The sequence below is a fragment of the Falco biarmicus genome, chromosome 3 (assembly GCF_023638135.1).
Source record: "Falco biarmicus isolate bFalBia1 chromosome 3, bFalBia1.pri, whole genome shotgun sequence".
Classification (NCBI taxonomy): Eukaryota; Metazoa; Chordata; class Aves; order Falconiformes; family Falconidae; genus Falco; species Falco biarmicus.
In genome coordinates this window covers 26,118,602-26,127,207 of record NC_079290.1, presented here as the reverse complement: position 1 = coordinate 26,127,207, position 8,606 = coordinate 26,118,602, and the positions used below count along the sequence as shown (strand labels likewise).

The following is an 8,606-nucleotide window of genomic DNA, read 5'->3' as shown; positions in this document are numbered from 1 at the left end:
CCGGTTTCAGAGCCTCTCCTCAGAGACCGCGGGGAGGACCCGCGCGGCGGGAGGTGGCCCGCGCCCCCTCGCCGCTGGGAGTCCCCCCTGCGCGGGGCTGCGGGGGGCGAGGCCGCCGCTGCCCCTTTAAGCCCTAGCTGCTCCTTTCTGTGGCGCCTATTTTTAGCTCGTCCTCTTGGTAGCATCCAGCTCTACCCTCTATTCCTTCGCGCGCCCCCCCCTCCATCCCCCCCCCCCCCCCCGCGGTGGTAGGTTCCGCGCGGCGGCGGGGGGACTGAGCATGTCCGAACCCGCTCGGCAGCGGCGGCCGCGCCGAGGCTGCGCTCACGCGCCGCGCTCGCAGGGCGGGAAGGAGGGCGCGCGGCCGGGGGCCGCGTGAGGGAGGCGCGTGCCGCCGCCGCTGCCGCCGCCGCTGCTCCGCGGCGCCCGCCGCCGCCCGCAAGTAAGTTTCTCCGCGGGCGCGGGGTGCCCGCCGCGGGGCCGGTCGGGCGGAACGGGGAGGAGGGGGGGGGCGGCCGGTACCTTGGTGCAGCCTCCCCGCGGCTGGGGCGGCCCGGGGCCGGGGCTCGGAGTTCGCCCCCCGCCCGCCCCTGGGGGCTGGCGTCGGGCGGGACGCGCGGTGCGAGCGGCCGCCGCTGCCCGCCGGGGCGCCTCGCTGCCCGCCCCGGGGCCGTCGCAAGTGCTGAGGTGCCCGCGGCCCGTCCCCGCTGACCCGGGGGCAGCGGCTTGCCCCGCGTTGCGCGGTCCTGCCGCCTCGGGCGCGGGCCGCGGCCTGCCGGCTGGGCTCAGCCGCGGCGGGTCGGTGGCGGGCGAGCGCGTCTCCTCAGGTGCGTGCGGCGGCCGCGCCGCCGAGGGGCCGGTCCGGTGCGGGACCGGCGCGGTCCGCGGCTGCGAGCGGGGAGCGGGAGGCTGCGCTCAGCCCGCGCGGAGGCCGCCATACAAACGTACCGAGCGAGTAGCCGCGCAGCCGGTGCTTCGTCAGAACTGGCGAGGATGCGGTGTTTAAAGGAGTTTCTGATTTAACAGATGGTACTGTAGGAAAGAAAGTGTTTGCTGAGAGAAACCGTAACGACATACGGTATTGCTCCCTCGTGTCACAACTTATTCGGGGTGTTCTTTTAGCTTAGTAGGGGTACCGTATTTTAACTCTTGTCAGTAGCAAGCAAATACCAAACTATGTCCCAAGGGTTTTTTCCTCTGAAATTGGAATTTTGTTATTAATTTAGAAAATGCTTATTCCATTGTTGTACCTTTCACCTGTAAAGTCGGCTTTAACACTGCGTTACTGATATTGAGGAATGTAAAGTTAACTAGCTTAATGTTGAAAGTGACGTGATTCAGTTAATTTCTTTTCCCGTGCTCTGAAATGAGGAAAGGCTTTGGAAGCCGCTTCCCTATTCAGAGGCGGCTCGTTGCTATTTGCGAAGCTGTATGAAGACAGCCATCTAATTAAAATGTTAAATTATTAGGGGAAGGGGAATTTGAGGAGCTTTCTGTGAAACTGAGTGTCACTTATGAAAATTCAGCTGCTTGGCGTGTCACTGGTGGAAGAATAGGACCAAGCAAGGGCACTAAGGTGCTCTTGGTGGACAGTCTGTCTTTAATTTTCATTAGACCATTCTGGTAGGTATTCTCAGTTTAACAACCTGACTCTTGACGCTTCTATAGGCACAATTATCTTTGCACATTGACTTAGATTTGGTGGATTACTTAGCGATAAATATTCATATGAACTGAAGTGTCTGCAAGTTAAGCCTTATCAAAATTCTATATGTATTTTAAAGTAGTTAAAACCCCCAGAATTTGCCATCTCTACTGTGTATATTCTTGACTTTGTTAATTAGTGTTACTGTAGGGGAGACAGGAAGACAGCTGTGTGATTGTTTCCATAATTCTGCAACTCTTCCCCTCTCCCAAATGGAGCACCTCCCCCTCAAACAATAACAATTGATCTGTAGGTTTCTGAAAGCCAGTCAGTGTGTGTGATTGGGATCTGACTTGTGCATGATTAAACCTCTGTCCTGTCAGTTCCATTTTTTATGAGTATGCAATAATGGGGACAAAAAAAAAAAAAATAATCCTTGAGTAGATGCCTTTTGCCTGCCGCATGAGACCATAAGAGAATGCAGCAGGAGAGAACAGCTTGTGTTACCTATATTGACAGTGTAGTGAAAAATAAAGAGTGAAATTTTTCTGTGTGTCAACCTGCCAATTTTCTCTTGTAATCAGATTTCAGCTGAAATAATACCAGGTATTGGAAAAATAAAATTGATCAAAATATCTGAAGCCTTCAAAATCTGAGTGTTAAAAATGTCTTTCCTTACGGTCTTAGAGTAATAATTTGTTCAATCATTTGTGTTGCATTTTACTATTACAGCATTTTAATACTTCTTCTTATAGTTCCAGAGCTCATACAGATTTAATAGAATTATTTCAGCATCCTAACCAGATAAGCATTCTTTGATAGTCAGAACATAGGCTGATAGAGCATATAAGCGTATCCTTAGAATATAAGCTGTGGCATAATTCCTGTAGAGTCTCAGCTGATTCTTTTTTCTTGTCCAGGTTTGAGCCAAAGTACTGGAGATGAGAGAATTATTGGAGTGGCAGTGGGGTTACATATTAATTGTTCGGAAATCTCTAGTTAGCAGCTGCAGCGTTTACACATAGTTATTTTTCCCTTCAGGCAGAAAAAGTAACTAAACTTCTTTCTCCATGCATGCCTTCTGTTTAAAAGTCTTATTTCTCCATTATTTGCCTGATCTAAGGAAATATTTTCCATATTTTTATTTTTTTAATAAAGCGTGGCATCTCACATTATAGGTAATTGTATATATTCATACACCCAGGACTCTGGGGAGTAACAGAATTATGGAAAGAAATGTAAAAATAATTTAAAAAAAACCCAAACCCAAACCCCTATTCATAATGTTGTAGAAATTTCTTTCATAGGGAAGTGATTATTCTCTAAAGCTTATAGCTGAAGGCAGTAGTCTGGGATTGTCAGCATTACTTGTCAGCTGTTAATTTGTGAAAAGGTCTCTTAGCATTTGCTTTTGTTGATGAGCTACTGTAACTTACTACTTCTTTACCCTTTAGCGAGCTGCTGTTTCTTAGTTTAATATAGCAAAAACAGTAAATTAAGCATATTATTGAAATACATGTGAGAGGTGACAACCTTACAGAAGCAAAAAGTTACTGCTGACAAATGTGGTCAGGTGTCAGGTTAGCACAAGATTGCTTCATGTTCATGAATGGGTTCACTCAGGAGATATAGATGCTTTGGTTTAATAGAACTATTTGCTTAAATTTAGGATGGCTTCCTTGTCTGCTGCAGTAGATATTTGTTAAAGTAGGGGTTGGTCTTTGGCACGCAAACTGTTGCCATCAGAGACAGAAGGAGCAGCCTAGTATAGGCAAAGAAACTTCATGTGTTGTAAAGCTCTTGGGGAAGACCTTCAAGTGTTTGAAAAAGACACTGCTATCTTCGTTTCATCAGTGGTGTTTCATGCCAGCAACAGATATGCATGTGGTATGCTGCAGCAGTGAGCTGTAAATTACCCTTTTATTCTAGCATCTGCTCCTACCAGTTTTATTGAAGATTAGACATAGATATGGAGAAGGTATCTCCTGGATATCTCGGGATACGTTATGGATGTGTCGTATGGTTTCTGAGGCAGGAAGTTATTGGATCTGCCGGTCAAAATCTTTCCGATTATGCAGAGGCCTCTGTCACACAGGGGGCTTATCTGTGGCTGCAGCAGTACAATTAGTGAGTTTCTCCTGTATGTAAGGTTACTGCCTGTGTCTCGGTTACACGTTGAATCAAGTAGTGACCTCCTCGTTTCTTACATTGCTCTAGTAAAACAGAGACAGAAGGAGTATTTGCTATTTTTCGTTATTCTACTGCCTGTAATGGGGTTTGAAGAGGAAAATCAGAGAGGGAAGAGAGAAGTAGGGAGGAAAATACATAAACTTGTGTTAATCTTCCACAGCTATTGTACTGAGAACTAATAGGAGTTTTGGCTCCCTAACTCTTAAGTAGCATGAGGGAAAGGACCATTTGACTGTTACTCCTCAGTAATACACTTGTGTATCTTTATCGTTTGATGATTGAGAAATCGTGCAAAGAGAGGGGAGGTTAGACATAAAAGCAACGGGAAGAGAGCGCAGCTATCCACAAGCTGGATGTGTGTCCTAGTGGAGTTCCCAGTGGAATCCTGAACATGGCTTATGAACATGCTGTTTGTCACTAAACAAAGGATTGTACCTTCTCCAGGGCCAATGTAACGTGTTGTTCACATAGCCCAGGGATAGTAACATGGGAAAAAAAAATGGAATTCCGTGTAGCAGGATAAACTGTGCTGTGGTGTTACATGACAGGTGTATTTGTGTAAGTTCCTCCTTGAATGGCTTGAGGCCATGAAAGGTATACTAGTTTGCTCATTTGTTTTCTTTTTTCTGGAGCCAGTTGTTTTCAGGGTTGGGCCAATAAGTCTAAGCCGATTTACGTATTTCTGGCAAACCTTTATGGCTTTTCTATTCCTTATGATGGGGTCCTGTTCTCACAGCTTCCACACCCCCACCCCCCATTAGGGGTGAAGTAACAAAGTACTTACTGAGTAATAGTTAAGTAACATGGGGGAAAACTGACTGACTGATTTTCTTTGAGTTAAAATTGAAGGGACAAGGGGATTCCCCCAGCATTGCCATGGACGTTATAAAAACAGAGGGATGTGTGCAATGACATCCTATATAATAGAAACTGCTGGACTGTTGGGTCAATTCTTGCTTAAATGAGATTTACCATTTGGAAAAAAAAGTTCCTCTTCACTTAAAAATTTGGAGTAAATCTCTGTTAATAAATTGTGAATGCATCCAAATCTGTTCTGGTCTTTTCAGTTATTAATTAGCCTATGTGTTTGCCATTAATAACTTATTTTTAGTTTGGTAGTTGTTTCTATTCAACTTCCAGCTATCAAATCTAACTATCTGCCTGTTCGGAGCTACGTATTGTCCAGTATTTTTTTTCTATGAAAGTACATAGAGATCGATAAAGACCTCTTGATTAAGACAGCTCATCAAATCTTTTGCTGTTTATATTTTTTCAGTTCTATTTGATTTTTGAGACTGGTCAGTTTCTGTCTTTTCTGTCACTTGGAAGTTATATTGTGTCCTGTGTGCAAGTGCTTTTCTTGGATGTGCAGTAACTTCACACACAAAATGATTAGGGCAAAAAAAAGTCAGTGTCCTAATAGGAGGGAGAGAACATAAAGAGAACTTAAATGGTGAAGTATGTGCAAGTTGTTCAGTACTTTGCTAGGCTATCTCAGTGATCAACAGTGAAAGATGGATGAAAGAGGAAATACTGAACACTAAGAAGAGCTTAAGCTGATGTTAGCAAAACCAAGGCCATTTTCTGTGGAAGGTGGAACATTGTTGGTCTGTGAGTGTAAGAGCCATTGTTATAGTTTACACATTCTTCAGTAATCGGTGACCAAGGAGTAACACTTTGGGTCAGCCTGGGACATACCCGTTGCATCCCTATGAAGGCATCTGTTGACGTCTGTGCAATCATGGACATACGGTATTTCTTACTATAAAACAAAGCTGTAGCAGTGCTGTGTTGGGATACTTATGTAAGACGAAGTGTTGCCTCTTGTGTAGGTAGTGTAGGTACCTTGTTTGCTCAATGGTACTATTTATACATAGTTTTGTTTTGGAAGGTGTTCTCAGCCATCGGGACAGATTACTAGGAACCATCCTGTCTGTCTTCAGTGGACAAATTTGGAGAGAACGATTATGCTATGTGAACATATAGCGTGGCTGCTTAATTGATAGATATGCTTTTTCTTTCTAGACACTTTATATATACAATTCCTATTCATTTCCCTATGAACTTGAGTTGTGGAAATGGAGGAGAAGAAGAATCATGTGTCTCCTCTGCTCCTTTGTATAAAATACTTTTGGGACTCATAGATATGAAAAAAATTGATAGGTAAAACATAGTTCACTTAAGTACTTCTACAGATATTAAGAAACCAGACATGTATATCAAGGTAAGATTCTGCTGCTGTAGTCAGAACTTTTGTTTTTCCCGAAGACATAGCACACCAGATTCCATGGAGACACTTTCTAAAATAACAGCAAATACATTATTAGTTATTTCTTAATCTAACCATAGCTGTACAAAAGCTTAGTAATAAATCATATTTCATAAATAATACAGAGCATACTAAAATGTTAGTATTTATAGTCACTGCAATGAAATTGGATTCACTTGTGAGTTGTCTTTATACTTCCTTTGTGATTTTAAATTATTAATGTTGTATTTTAGAAATTGATATTTATATACTGTTGATGTAACCCTGATCTATTCAGTCATCTGAATCTGGCAGTTGAATTCCAGGTTGTCTTATGCATTTTGTTGCATTGAAAAGGCAGGGCATCCGTGTTGTTGATACAAGCACATTCCAAGGTGAATAATCAACGATTATCGTAGCTTCTAAAAAGAGAAGCAGTAACAGCTTTGAAATACCCTTTAAAGAAGGAAAAGCCCTTACCCAGGACTACAAACAGCAATAGCAAGGGAAATGGATGCAAAATGTATTTGTTTCTTCTGGCTTTAATTCTCCTTTGGGATCTTATTGTTAGACTGTGTGGGTTTTCAATAAGTTTCTCTAGGATTATGACTGTATCCCTTTTTTTTTTTCTTTTTTTTCCCCCTCCCTTCTTTCCTAGAGTCAGTATGAACACTAACTGCAGTGAAATGTTATGGACATAGGACTAATGCTAATTCATTAGTAGTCACTCGTGCTTCTAGATGAATCCTCAAGTCCCCTGTGGTACTTTCTGCTTAAGTATTTTTCAAAGAATTACACTGATTTCAAGTGTGGACTTAAACCACTAGTAGAAGTCCCACTCATGCCTTCTGTTGCCATTAGCGTATCACCATGGCAAAAATAGTGTCTTTGCATGACAGAAAGGATGATAGTAGCGGGAGTTACCTGGTCCACATGGAACGCTTGACTGTGAAACACTTTTCCATATGCAAACTGTCATACCTTCTTTTTTTTTTCCTCATTTTTTTCTATTAAGTGTTGTCTCACTTAAAAGCTTATAACCTGAGTTTATGCTCCACTGAAAAATTTTACCTGAAGTAGTGAACGACTTAAGACATCTCTAGAGTGTGGAACAGTGGGAAAACTATGTGTAAGAAATTATAAAGAAAGTTTTGAAGTGGAACTAACATTTATTGAAGCTTCGCTGCTCCACTGATTTTTCTTTTTACTACTTGTCTGTGTCTCCTGTATGTTGTGTATACCCACTGTTGACTCTCTACAGTGGAGCATGTGTGTGGTGTTTGTGAGGCCTACATACAGTCAGCTGTTTTTACAGAATTATAGTGTATGTTTTGTGTGTATCTTCAAAATAAACTCTTAATACAGACTATCAAATCTGAGGCTCTGAGTATAAGATTTTTTCAGGTCTTCCTGCCATAATAGCTGCTTTATGTACTTTCCCAGCATAACCTTGTGCTTACTTTATCCTCAGACTGCACTGAAGTGTTGGGTGTAAAGCAGAATTGTTGTGCTGCATTGCACCTGAGAATACCTCCAGGCATGGCTTTCCATTCAAAGCATCCCTGTGTTCAGAGGTCCCAGAGGGCACAACTTCCTGCTGAGTGTGTGTGCTAAGACCTGAGAAGACAGTGTCAAGCAGGACTTACTCAGCATTTGCTCTTTTCTGCAGTTCTTGTCTGTATCAGTGGTGGTTTAAAAAAAATGTGAATTTGGGGTATGTTGTTTTTGTTCTTAATATCCTTAAAGCATTGAGGCACTGGGATGTCTGGAGTTCAAGTAACCTAATGAGCAAGCATCCTGACTAAAATGCTGAAGCAAGGAGAACTGTCCTTGGACTGGGGGCCATGAAAGAGAAGATCTTGGCTTTGGATCAGATTAGGACGTGGGTGAGCTGACTGAACAGAATCTGTGTTGGCTGGATGAGGTTGCTGGGGGATGGTGATGGGATGGGGCTGAGGGGAGATGAGAATGGCAGTGGACAACTGGGAAGATGCACAAGTAGCGGAGTCTGTGTCTTGTGGGGGCTTTACAGAGTTCAGAAGGAATCAAAAATTTCCAGTTCTTCTTGTCCTGTTGTAATTCAGGCAAGCTTGTTGTTAAGGTATTTCATCTCATTATTCTACCTCCTCACAACCCCTTACCTTTTTCATCTGCTTATTGTTGTAAACTTGTATTTCTGACCCTTGCAGGACTTAAAATACTAGAGCTGAAGCTGCCTGGATATCCACAGTAAATGAAGACTTTCCCATTGAACATAAGTCTGTATCTGTAAAATGAAAATAATAATTGCTGAACAACATAGCATGACATGAGAACATAATTTCATTAATGTTGGCAAAATACTCTTAATACTGTAGTGATGATCACCTTTGTTACAGTCGTGTGAGGATATTAATACTTCTGGCATCCTAGTAGAGCTTAAGTAGAGTACTGTAAGGCTGTGGACTGAACAACTCTGATCAAATGAGATGCTAGATATCTTAACTGCTTACTCAGTAAACTGTCCTTCCCATTCTCTAGAGT

The 8,606-nt window shown here is 43.1% G+C and overlaps 1 protein-coding gene across 1 annotated transcript in view; it reads left to right on the top strand.

The window, feature by feature from the left end:
- The first annotated feature begins 293 nt into the window (after positions 1-293).
- The window catches only part of OXR1 (oxidation resistance 1), a 290,302-nt gene continuing 281,989 nt past the window's right edge, over positions 294-8,606 (top strand). The window contains exon 1 of the mRNA XM_056331091.1: positions 294-442. The gene's annotated coding sequence lies outside the window, so the exon portion shown is untranslated. The remainder of the gene's footprint in view (positions 443-8,606) is intronic.